The 12,672-nt window shown below is 30.0% G+C and overlaps 1 protein-coding gene and 1 long non-coding RNA gene across 9 annotated transcripts in view; one reads left to right on the top strand and one right to left on the bottom strand.

Moving 5' to 3' along the window:
• Positions 1–12,672, top strand: part of LOC105832304 — a 591,095-nt gene that overhangs the window by 409,888 nt on the left and 168,535 nt on the right. The window lies entirely within an intron of this gene.
• On the bottom strand, positions 4,325–7,758 carry LOC118644400. The gene is made up of 2 exons (XR_004962212.1): positions 5,418–7,758; positions 4,325–5,083 (listed from the first exon to the last, which is right to left on the bottom strand). It is a non-coding gene; the product is annotated as an uncharacterized LOC118644400 (long non-coding RNA).

The raw sequence follows: 12,672 nt of genomic DNA, 5'->3' as shown, positions 1-12,672 counted from the left end.
TCAGTCTCCACATGGCTTCTGGCGTACTTATATATCTTGCATTTAGATATGAGTTTACTTCATCTATTCTGATTAATTTTGTTCCATCTCCTTTTTTCACTTCCATTGCAGCACAATCAAAACTCTTATGAATATATTTATATAAGTATTTTACACTTTTTATTGACGAACATATTTCCAAATTAATATGTCGATCGTATTTCATTATTAAATAAGGGGAATATGGCACCACCCACCGATTATCTATTTTCCTCCCTCTTACAATATTTTTTTTTCTAAATTCCTACGTTGATATTTTGGATATCCATTTACATTCGCATTTGTTTCTTCACAAAATTCTTTAGGATACCCTTTTGAACATTTTCCATCTTCTCCTGTGCATGGATATCTTTTATTTAGATCTCCACATGGTCCATGAATCATATGTTTCAATACCTTTACATTTAATTCTGGATATTTTTTCTCGTCTGGTATTTCTGCCCATACCATCTTATCAATTACCTCTTTTAGTCTCGGTTTATTCTCTTCACATAATATTGCAAGTAAATGTAAATGTGGTACTCCTCTTTTTTGAAATTCAATAACACCTGCATAAGCTATTATTTTTCCATATATTTTTTTGTCAATTAGTTAAAATCTCTTTAATATCTAAATTAAATGTTTTCGCTACTACATCTGGTCTAAATTCTATTAAACAATCATCCAGATTATTCTTAATATCTGGGTTTTGTGGATTACATGTTATGGTTAAAAAAATGTCTGGTTACCATACTTTCTCACCATAGACATTGCATCTTGATATCTTTCTTGCATGTTTCTTGGACTTCCCATTAATGTAGATGGTAAAATTACTGGTACTCCTACTTTTATTCCATCATTTTGTACTTTATTTCCTAAATGATCCATTAATCCCGAATAAATTTCAGCTCTTAATTTTGGTTGATTTAATTTAATATAATTTAGTCTATTTGCTTCAGTTTTCATATAGGCATCAAGTATAAATTGACATCTCAATTTTCCGGCCTTTTGAAATTGACTAAATTCCTTCCTTGGTGCTAAGAGGTGTGCATAATATTCCATTTGACTGATCTTATATCCAGAATATTTAGGATTACATGTTTTTAGGTCTTTATGCCATCCCATACGGATATAATAATGGATAACTCATTGGATCACATCTTTTGTCCAAAATTGAAATTTGTTGTACTTCATTTGAATTTTTATTATATATTCGTATATCTCTTTCAAATGGTGGTTCTCCATTTTCATTTTGAAATACCACTGCTATTTCGTTTGCTTGAGGCGCATTGTATCTTTTTTGATCTTTTTTGGATCTTTACTAAAAGACAACGTTATATTCACCGTTTTTTTTCCTTTAGGATTTAGTTCTTGTTCTACTTGACGCATCATCTTGAACGTTTTTACTGAATCATTACTTTCTTCCATTAAACATGACAATTCCTTCATTAATTCTTTATCATATCCTTGATTTGTTTTAAAATTTATTCTATGTTTCACTGCTTTTTCAACATCTAAAAAATATAGCTGAGCATAGCGTGGTATTTTTCCCTCCTCTGGTCGCATAGCTGTTATTGTTAAATGATAATATTGTCCATGTATCTTCAAACAATAAGGAGCATAGTTCACAACATCTATTGGATTTTTATTCCCTGGTGCACCCATTGAAGCCATTGCTAATGCACTGTTATATAATCGTATATTATCTTTAAATTTTTTAGATCTTGTATTATTTCCCATGTATAAATCTTTTAGTAAATCAGGACAATTTATTGGTTTTAATTGTATCTTCCCCTTTTGGCAACAATATGTAAATTTTCCATCTTTAGGTTTTTCTTTGGTAAAATTTAAAGATTTACAGTATTCACATTCTACATTCATTTTTCCTAGTGTATGTATTTCAAGATCTATTTCATCGTCTTTTGCAATCAATGCTTTCAAATAATTATTTTCTTTTTCTTTTTTTCTTTTTTTAATCTTTCTTTGTGTATCTTCCTGTAGTCTTTTGTTTCTTGCATCCTCATTTTCATTTGCTCTATTAATATAATTTCTTTTGGCATTTTCCTCAAGTCTTTTTAACCGTGCCTTGTAATTTTCTTTTTTTCTATCCTGTGCTTTTTTAAATGCATCTCTTTGTTTTTGAAATTCACTATCATTCTCAATATAATTTCTCTTTGTTTTATAATTTTGAATTTTAATCGTTTCCTTTCCTTTTATCGTATTATTCATACTATCGTTGTTATTATTTTCCCGTTTACGCATATTATATTGCATTTCCATATTTTTATTTTCGTCTCTTTTTATGTCAGACTTTCTTGTTTCTTCATTTGTTTCTGTTTTATTTTCCTTTTTTAAAATTTCCGCCTCCTCATTGTCTCTTTCTAAATTAATACTTTCTCCAATTTCCATGTTTCTTTCATTATTTCCCTTTTTAATTATTTTGTTACTTTGTTGCGGAATTTCATTAGCTATATTCTCTTGATCTTGTTTTGGTACGTTGTTTTTTTCTTTTTCTCTATTCTTCAATTTTCTTAAACTATTTTCATCAAGTCGTTTCTTTTTTTCCTCTATGCTCTCTTTTTTTCTTCTTTCACGTATCTTCTTTGCTTTCCTACTCTCTTTCGACAAATTCCTCCTTTTCCTTTTTTTAGGCATTTTTGAAATTTTTAAAATAAAAGATTTTACGCACTTTTCTTTTTTAAAATTTTATATTTTATATTTTCTAATTTCTTTAAAATTACTTATCTTCAAACTTTCGACAATAAATATTCTTTTTTTATTAAAAATTTATTAACTTAAAATTAATGTTATTTTTTTTTAATTAAATATAGTTTTAATTCTTTAATCCTTTTTTTCCTTTTTTGGCAAGAAAATTTTTACTTTCTTTTTTTTATTTTTATACTAAACAAATTAATTATTATCTTTTTTTTATAAATCTTACAAATCTAACTTTACAAATTCTTATATTTAAATTACTTATTATGCTATTTTTTAACTATTTAACCTTTTTTTTCTTTATTTACGCACTTTTCTTCTTTAAATTCTTTTTTTTATCTTCTATTTTCTTTAAAATAACTTTTCTTTAAACTTTCGACAATAAATATTTTTTTTTTATTAAAACTTTTTTAACTTAAAATTAATTTTTTTTTAAATTAAATACATTTTTAATTTTTTAATTCTTTTTTTTCCTTTTTTAAAAATTTTAACTTTTCTTTTATACTAAACAAATTAATTATTTTTTTTTAACTTATAAATCTAACTTTACAATTTCATATATTTAAATTACTTATTATGCTATTTTTTAACTATTTAACCTTTATTTCATTAATTCTTTATGTGAACTTTTAATCTACAATACTCACTTTAATCCTTTTTTATCCAAAAAATCTTCCTCAATTTATTTTCTTTTTGGGTAATTTATTATTTACACATAGTTTTTTTTTCCTTACCTTTCTGAATACACTTTATATTTGTCACTTTTTTTTCTTATTTTTTTGTTCTTTATTACCTTTTCATAAATTTCCTCTTTTTTTTCCAAATATTTCCTTTTTTTCACTTCCTTTTTTTCATTTCATAATATTAGAAAGGTAAATTTTTTTTTTTTGTTAAAATGGAATTAAGTTAAGTATCCAACTTTGTTAAATAATTAGTATAAGTATTTTTTTTTTTGTAGAATAATGTTTATTGTTAATGTTTATTATTAATGTTTATTCTTTTATAAAAAGTTAAATAATAGTGAAACACATTATTTTTCATTATAATTATAAAAGATTTTAATACATTTGGTAAAATTATTAGGAAAAATTGATAATTATTTTTATTTTGTAATTATAGAAATAAAATCCCCAAAAAGACAAAAAACGTATTTTTATTCATAAAATAAAGATGTGCCTTTTAAAAATTTGTTTTCATATTTTTATGTTAAACTATTTTCGTGTTTAATTTTGCCATTTTAAATTTTATAAATTTATACATTTTTTTTTAAATACATTTTTTTAAATTAAGTTGCCTAAAATTCTTTTTAATTAGAACACTTTTACTATTACAAAAAATGTATTTAAAGTACGTTTTTCTCATTATTCTTTTTTTTGCAAATTTTTTAAAAATCTATTTTTCCTTTGATTTTATTTTTAAAAATTTTCTCAACTTTCTGTAATTATTAAATTTTCAATAAAAGGTTTTTTTGTTAGGTTTTCTACTTTGTATAATAATTTTTTTTTGTTCTTTTTATTGAATAAATAACTAACTTTTTTTAAATATTATACTCTTTTTGTGTTTAAAATAATATATGTTATTTACTAAATTATTTTTTTATATATATTTTTTATATATTTATTATATATTTATAAAAATTTCCCCACTTTCTGTAATTATTAAATTGCCTAACAATCTTCTAAATTAGAATACTTTTTATTTTTTGCTAAAATGCAAATATATATTTATATTATATTTTAAAAAATTTATTGTATAAATAAATTTATAAATATTAAAAAATATTCTAATTGTCTTTTTTGGGTTTTTTTTTTCTTTAAATACTAATTTCGTAATTAATCGTAATTATCAATCGTTCCTAATAATTTTCCTAATTGTAGCAAAAGCTTTTATTTTTTTAATGAATAAAAATGTGTTTCACACCTATTTTAATAACTTTTTTCATTCTATGATTCTTATTATACAAATACGAATTTTTTTACCTTTTAATTTCCTTTAAGTAAACATGAATAAAATGAGACCTTTTTCAAAAGATTCAGGCCACAAATGACGAAGGAGTTCGCGAACACATAAAATACGAACCAACAAACTTACGATTTTTATAAAGAAAATTTTTGAAAGACCCTGTATATTGAAAATCCAAACCCATAGTAGCAATCCTCGTAAAATTTGGAATAAAATGAGACCTTTTGCATTAGAATCGGGCCACAAATGACGAAAGAGTGCGCGAAAATTAAAAAAATACGGACACACGGACGCCCGGTTTTTATAAAAAAAATTTTTGAAAAATCCTGTATATCAAAAAACCAAACCCATAAGAGCAATCCTCACACAATTTGGAACAAAATGAGACCTTTTGCGTTAGAATCGGGCCACAAATGACGAAGGAGTTCGCGAACATACACAAAATACGAACCAACAAACTTACGCTTTTTATAAAGAAAATTTTTGAAAGACCTTGTATATTAAAAATCCAAACCCATAGTAGCAATCCTCGTAAAATTTGGAATAAAATGAGACCTTTTGCATTAGAATCGGGCCACAAATGACGAAAGAGTGCGCAAAAATTAAAAAAATACGGACACACAGACGCCCGGTTTTTATAAAAAAAATTTTTGAAAAACCCTGTATATCAAAAAACCAAACCCATAAGAGCAATCCTCACACAATTTGGAACAAAATGAGACCTTTTGCGTTGGAATCGGGCCACAAATGACGAAGGAGTTGGGGAACATCCGGACATACAGACTCCCGGTACTTATACATATAGATAATTAGAATCAAAGGTCGGAAATAACAGTGTAGCCAACAGAATATATTTACTCAAAGGTACCAAATATAACGTAGTTGAAAAAAAAAGATAAAATAAAATGAATGGTTTATTTTTTTGCAATGTATTGAAATAGGTAAAAAGCATGAAATCTTGTCTGAAACAATACAAACTATGTCACCCAGCTGGCCTGCCGATGACATGGTCAGAGGCTGCAATGTCGGTGATATGTTTATATGGATCTCCAAGGATCATCTATACGTCTTTGGCTGATATTCATAGTCAGATCTTATATTTAAGATTATTTTAAGTACTATCTTAAGATGCCAGCAGCCAATCACAACAGAATCGTATTAGCATCTTAACCCTGTTCAAGAAAAAAGATACAACTGTATAAAACATTATTCAAAATCAATAATAACTTATATAGCTGTATCCAGTTCTATCAAGAGCTTTTCGAGCAATGATAGAATTTCTATCATGTTCAATCATGTTTGACCAGTTTTGTAATTCTATCATGATTATCTGATTGTTTATCACGACTATACCATACACAACCTATCAGGTTGCATTCGGGATTTATAATAAAGGAAATTTCGTACTCAGTAATTAAGGTTAATATTGAAAACATAATTTACTGATTATCATATTGTATAATATATGAAAATCCACTTTGAAAATTACATCATAGTTTATGGAGACTATGTCATACAAATCCTATTAAGTTCTATTCGTTTCTTACGATAAAGGCGAATTTGGCCTCAACAATGAAGGTTGATATGAAAAACGTGATATACTGTCCACTATAATACACATGAAAAATCTTATTAATGATTAAATCATTCTTTATTATAAACTACCTCATACAAATCCTATAAAGTGGGTTTTACGATAAAGGGAAGTTTGTGCATAGCAATCAAGTTTAATGTGAAAAACATTATTGACCGTCTATAACATTTTACATAAAAGCCCTTACCAACGATTAAATTATTGTTTATTGCAAGTATCTCATAAAAATCATATTAAGTTGTAATCGCGTCTTACGATAAATGCGAGTTTATGGTCAATAATAAAGGTTGATATGAAAAACGTGATGTACTGTCCACTATATTATATATAAAAAATCTTATTAATGATTAAATCATTCTTTATTATAAACTACCTCATACAAATTCTATAAAGTTGTATGTAGGTTTTACGATAAAGGGAAGTTCGTGCATGGCAATCAACTTTAATGTTAAGAACATTATTAACCGTCTATAACATTTTATATAAAAGTCCTTACCAACAATTAAATTATTGTTTATTGCGAATATGTGATACAAATCTTATATTAAGTGATATCAAGAGGTACGGTGCACGGTAGTGCTTTGCGCCAAGTGTACGCGCGCGAAGCACTGCCGTGTTTCTATCAAGAGTTCTATTTAAGCGAAACGCTGTTGCGAGATTCCGTAAATTATCGGATCTCAATAACGACTGAATCGATTGATTTCTAAATAATCTTAATGGATAGCTTGCATACGATTTATATAACAAAAGTGTTTTTATTTTTCTGCTACGTAACTTACGAGTGAAGATAACGCGATTTAAAGTTTCGCATCAAGAGTAAAATATTTAAGAAACGTCGTCGTAGTGTCATTATTATTGTTGTCGCCTGGGACAGATGATGGAGATTTGTACTTTTGCTTTTCGCGCGAAAGATGGTTATGAACGTGACAGGCGCACGAGAATTGACATACAGTGCATGTCGTGTCCGCGGAAGAACAGAAAGAGGAATTACGTGTCTTGACTGGCGGTCGAGTCCGCCTGTCGAGGTAATGGTTAATTCGCGGCGAGTTTCACGGTGGTGAATTGAGGCCCGTTTTTTTAGCTGCACTGCTACTGGAGCACTAGAAAAGTAGGTATTCTCACGTTCGCCATTTTTCTTCAAACTAGCAAGTAACTAGCATAAAAAGTTAGGTATGTTTTGTACATATATACGTCAATAATATTTGGAAACGCCAAACTTTATGCGACAATAAAACGAAGACACGATATTTATGATCTTGAGACTGTAAAAGTTATTGTGTATTATACATGTATTATATATATATATATATATATAAAACATCATGCTAGTTACTTGACTAGTTTGAAGAAAAATAGCGGACGCGTGAGAATACTCACCCAGTGAACACATTTTATAGCGGCAATATAACATGGAAGTTACAAGTAATTTAACATTGTTATTCTTGTGATATGTAAGTGCTATATGACATGGAAATAACCTGTTACGTAATATTTGTTATACGCAAGTGAGATAGCTGTTATACATCGTTTTGGCGTTACAGTTATTTAACAAAAATTGTATAATCGTAACATAACACGTTCGTATCAATGTTATTACGGAACGATGCGTCGTAGTTGACTCAGAAATCAGACAACATTATAACATCCTGAATGATAGATTTATTTGTGATAATAAAAAAAATTATTATAAAAATAATGTTTTCAAAAATAACGGTTTGTCTACAATTACTGCGCACAAAAAATGCACAAAATCTAAATTCATCATGTGCTGAACAAAAACAGAATAATAAATGTATACTATTCAATTTTTCTTAGAATTACGATCTATATAGTTAACCATCTAATTAATCATCTGAACGCTTCAAAGATTTATTGCTAAATAGATTGCAATTTCCATCAAATTATTAAGGTTATGGAAAAAGATAAATTTAACAATGAAATTAATAAGTAAATAAATTAATGCTATTTATTTTTAATGTTTTGCAAAATTGAATTGCTTTTATAAAAAATAATATAGTTGAGTACAAGGTTCGTCATCCTAAGGTCCCGGGTTCAAACCTAGCAGCGGCAAGTAAGAATAAAATAAAAAATTACATAATTTAAATTTAATTAAATAATAAAAATTTATTCTAAATGTAGTATATGCTGTTAATAATTAAAAAAAAATGAAATTTTTATTTTATTTTATTTTTCTTTGTAACTGTTGTGTAACGATTAGATAACATGTAATTATAACATGTTATATTGCTGAGTCGGAAATTGTAACTTACATGTAAGTTACGTGTAATTTCAGAGTAACGTAACCTGTTATATTCGGTTACATTGCTGTTACACTGCTGCTATATTACTGTGTTCACTGGGCACTTTTATAGTGCTTTACTGCTACACTGTACAACAAGTTAAAGTAAGATAAATATATTTTTTCTCATTCCAACTTACTGCACGAGTGCAGCAGTGCACCGAAAAAAAAACAGACCATTGGTGATTTGACAGTTCGAGATTAGTGATGTGCAGTGATGTGTTAACGTGCGTGAGGTTAGTGGCGATTTTAGTTTTATGCGCAATTTGCGTATTACATCGTGGATTACATTGTGAAGGAGAATACGGCTGTGCCTAACTTGAAGAATTTAATAACATTATTTAATAACATAATCAGATAAGTTACACAAAATTTTCATTTTTTGTGTGAAATAAGTATTATGAGATAAGATTAATACTTTGTGTTATGTTATATTTTTAGTTATTATGAAAGAAAGAGAGGAAGAAACACTATTAAAAATTAAAGTAAAAGAAGAATAGATAAAAGAAAAGAGTGAATGGTGAGGAGAGAAATGCTTGGAATTTACAAAGTGCTCGACAGAATATACATATATGGACTCTAAAGGTATCAAATAACGTAATTTTCCTACGAAAAATTGTTGGCTGTTACATCAAAATTCTTTTTCTTTTAAGCCTATGTATGCTGCTGTTGATAAATTTAACAAGATTCATCCCTTTTTAAATTCAGCGAACCATCATAGAGAATTGGCAGTACAATTCATATCAAAAGAATTACCTGAAAGTGTACTTTCTAGTTTTTCAAGTATGTCACTATCTTGGCAGGCCAGGTAAGAGAATAGTTACAAGTGTTATAATTTTATTTAAAAAAATACTGTATTGCAAGTGTGTGGCACTTAAATGCAAATATAGTACAACCATTTCTTTTTTACATTATTGAAATAGGTAAAAAGTAGAAAATCTTGTTTGAATCAACAAAATTACAAAGTTACAGATTATAAAGTCATCTAGCTGATCTGTTGATACAACCGATGACGTGGTCACAGGCTGTAATATCGGAGATATGTTTATATGAACCCCAAGGATTATCTGTATTCCTTATTAGTCTATTGAATAACTGCTATGGATTCTATGCGAGTCAGATATGGATAAGGAACACGGACAAAATAGATTTATTATCAATAACTGTAAAAGAATAAAAACATAATTATAAAAATACAATTACGATTTAACTACAAATAAAAAATTCTTTGAATGTGATGTTTGTAAATGTATGAAGGGAATTGTATTAATTATAATAATTGTTTGGGAACAAATTATTTAAATACTTACTTTTTAGTTTTTCAATTTAACTAAGAGCCTTATCGGTAATGTATAAAATAAAAAATTTATATGCCTTATACATATATCAGACTTGAATAGACTGCATGACAGTTACTAAATACATACAGAAAAATATTTTACAACCAAGAAAAATAATTACTTATTTTATTTTATTTCGTTCAAGTAACAGTTTTTTTCTACCAAGAATATTTTCTTAATATTAATTTTCAGGTATACTTGTCATACGTATTAAAAAATTTTAGCATTTTTTTACGTAAAATAAGAATTTATTCTTGTTTCAAGAATATTATAAAACTTAATTGAAGAATTACATGAGACTCTAGATAGTAAAATTTGTTTGGAATAAATATTCTGGTTTGAAGTATTATACTTACTAAAATTTAAAATATGTCTTAAGTAAATGTAATACTTGTAACAAATTTACCATAGATTTGCAGATGTAAAAAGAAACCAATTACTTTTAGAACAAGTAATATTTACTTGGAAGTAATAATTATTTTTCTGTGTGTAGACTAAGACAGATGATCCTTTGGCATCCATATAAACATATTACCCATATTGCAACCTATGACCACGTCATCGGCAGGCCAACTGAGTGGCATTATAGTGTATACTTTGTTGTAATTGTTTCAGACAAGATTTCATGCTTTTTACCTATTTCAATACATTGCAAAAGAATAAACTGTTTACTTAGAAGTTTATTCTGATTTCCCTTTCGGGGTTACCAGGGTGTTTTAAAGGGCCCACCAAATTCATACTCCTCTACATAGCAGCCGTACATATAAAAACATAAAATATATAATACAATACAGGAAACGAAATATACAATAACAAGACTATCACAATTGCAGCGAAGCGGAAGTCCACCTGTCCTCCAACTTCTTCCCTATCAATATCTCATTATAATACATTACATGTCTAATCCCCTCCTACCGACCTGGCCATTGTGCAGCCTCACAGACATTTACCCCCCCCCCCCTCCCCTCCACGGTCCTTCTATACCCCTTTCTCCCTCTCCCCCTTTCCTTATCCTCCTCTTCTTCCTTCTCCTCCATTTTCTCTATATCCTTCCGCTGTCTCCTCCGAACGCCTTCACTGACGCTTCCAAGTTAATTCCTCTCTGCTCCCCTCTCATTCCATCTGACTGTCCTCCCCCGAACTCCAAATCTTCCGGCTCCTACCGTCATCCTCTGCCTCCTCTTCTACTCTCTGTCTCTCCTCTCTCCAGTTTCTGTTCCTTATCACCTCCTTTAACTCCTTCTACCTATAACCAAAAGCAACTTATAATTTCTTTCTTGCAATCCCCCTATTCCCCTCTTACCCCTCCTCCTCCCTGTCACTTCCTCCCTCCTTGCCATCTCTTCTTGCCTTCCTCTTCTCTTCTAATTCAACATTTTCTCTTTCTCATCCTTTGCCTCTTCTACCTTCTCCGCTCTCTCCCCCACCCTCTTCTCCTCCTCTGTCTCTGCTCCCTTCCCATCACCAGTCTCCATCGTCTCTCCACTCCGCTCACTCTCTTCCCCGACCTTCTCTTCTCTCTCTTCCTCGTTCCCTTTCAGCCTTTCCTCTCATTTGTCGCCGTCCGACCGTCTTTTTCTTCCCCTCTGCTTCCTCTTCGTTCTCCCTGTCCGCTTTTCCACCCCTTTCCTTCCCTCTTTTCTTCCTCGTCTGGATCCAAGTCCTCTTCTTTCGTCTCCCACCTCTCCAGCCTCACCTCCAGACTTCTCAAACTTTCCCTAACCTCTTTCAACCCTTTTGACATTTCCACTCTGTCTTCTTAATTTTCTTCCAATCTCCTCAATCGACCGCATTTTCTTCCCTCACTCTGTCCTCTTCCGTCTCCTTCATTATCCTGTTTTCTTCTCCTCTTCTTAAATTTCATCTCTGCCTCTATTTTCACCTCACTTGCTTTCTCTCACTCTGCTATTACTGTCTCTGCGCCGGCTATCTTTTCCTTTCAACGGACCACGTGCTGTTAGAATCTGCGTTCCCAAAGCTCGCTACCGTCTGCCGCCTCACTCCTGCCAACCCATTTTCCACCATCTTCACCATCTGCGCCCTCTCTTCTCGCCTCATCATCTTCCTCGCTTCTGTCTTCATCTCCTGCCAACCGACTTTTCCTTTCTTCTCAGCGCCCTCTCACTGTCCTCTTCTTCTCCACGGCACTCCACATTCGTTTCTCTCACCTCCGAAACTCCACCACAATATCTTTCCTCTACCGCCGTTTTCCTGCTTCCCTCCAATTGCCCGACCACCACTTGTCCTCTTCTACCCGAATTTTCACTTTCCTACTCTCTTTCTCACCTCCATTATCACCTCACTACTCCTTACTTCGGAGCCTCCAAATTCACATCCGTTCTCACCGACGCCATTATCCCCTCCCACAATAAACTGTTTACTTTATTCTATTATTTTCTTAAAACATATTCTGTCAGCCATACTGTTAATTCTAAGCTTTGAGGTTAATTATATTATATAATATTCAGGAGAAAGAATTACTTACACAAAGAAAAAAAAAGAGGGAGAGAGAAATAAAATACACATGCATATATATGTACATACATGTTCATATGTATATATGTACATACGTGTATGCATAGACATTATTATTATTACACAATATTATTCTCTTCCTTTTCTCCCCCTTCTCTCTTTCTCTCTTTCCTTACCCGTTCACTTATTTTTCTTTTTCTACTCTTCTACTTTAAGTTCAAATAATACTAATCTTTAAATTAGTCACAGCTGTATTTCTTTTACAATGT

Source organism: Monomorium pharaonis, chromosome 2, assembly GCF_013373865.1.
Source record: "Monomorium pharaonis isolate MP-MQ-018 chromosome 2, ASM1337386v2, whole genome shotgun sequence".
Classification (NCBI taxonomy): Eukaryota; Metazoa; Arthropoda; class Insecta; order Hymenoptera; family Formicidae; genus Monomorium; species Monomorium pharaonis.
Note: the sequence above shows the minus strand (reverse complement) of the source record. Positions and strands in the feature narration are given on the sequence as shown.